The sequence below is a fragment of the Sinocyclocheilus rhinocerous genome, unplaced genomic scaffold (assembly GCF_001515625.1).
Source record: "Sinocyclocheilus rhinocerous isolate Xijiao unplaced genomic scaffold, SAMN03320098_v1.1 C35877894, whole genome shotgun sequence".
Taxonomy (NCBI): Eukaryota; Metazoa; Chordata; class Actinopteri; order Cypriniformes; family Cyprinidae; genus Sinocyclocheilus; species Sinocyclocheilus rhinocerous.
In genome coordinates, this window is record NW_015766538.1 from 1 (window position 1) to 680 (window position 680).

The 680-nt window shown below is 46.3% G+C and overlaps 1 long non-coding RNA gene across 1 annotated transcript; it reads right to left on the reverse strand.

Annotated features, from left to right (window-relative positions):
- LOC107735220 (uncharacterized) lies at positions 1-535 on the reverse strand. Its single transcript, XR_001639333.1, has 3 exons — positions 419-535; positions 164-310; positions 1-71 (listed from the first exon to the last, which is right to left on the reverse strand). It is a non-coding gene; the product is annotated as an uncharacterized LOC107735220 (long non-coding RNA).
- Positions 536-680: the final 145 nt, after the last annotated feature.

Consider the following 680-nt stretch of genomic DNA (forward strand, 5'->3'; position numbering starts at 1 on the left):
AGGCGTCCATCTGATGCAGAAGGAGTCATAGCCGACGTTGTATGTAATGAGGTCAGTCACATTGAGGTACACTGCAAACAGCATTTCACAGTTAGAGCAGGCGTTTTAAAACAATCTCGTAACATGTCCGTACGATTTCTCAGTCAAAGAAACAAGCACGTACAGGTGGTTCCCTGTCCGACCAGAGCGCCGCTCACTCCTGCATCATACTGAGCATAAACCTTCAGGTCATACGTGGTGCCAGGCTGCAGGTTGGGCAGGATGTGTGTAGTAACATCTCCAACAAACACTTCCATGGTGTTATCCGTGCCTGGAACAACACGTGGAACAGAATTTACTAGAACATGTGTCAGCATGACCTACAACAGCATGTCTAGATTATGACAACACGGTAAAATCATCTAAAATGGTCTCTTACCCACTGGGGTATAGACCAGATTATAACCGTTGACCCGCGCAGGTACAGGGTCCCAGGACACACGGAAACGAGTGTACCACTCATCTGAAACACGCAGGTTACGAGGCTCCAGGAGACCCACTGAAGGAGAAGAAAGAAACATTAAACCGGAGCCAAGACACTGATAATTTCCCAGTGTGCACTGATTTCCAGCACAGCTTCTTTGGTACAGTCAACAGTCTATCTATGTGTCTATCTATCTATCTATCTATCTATCTATCTA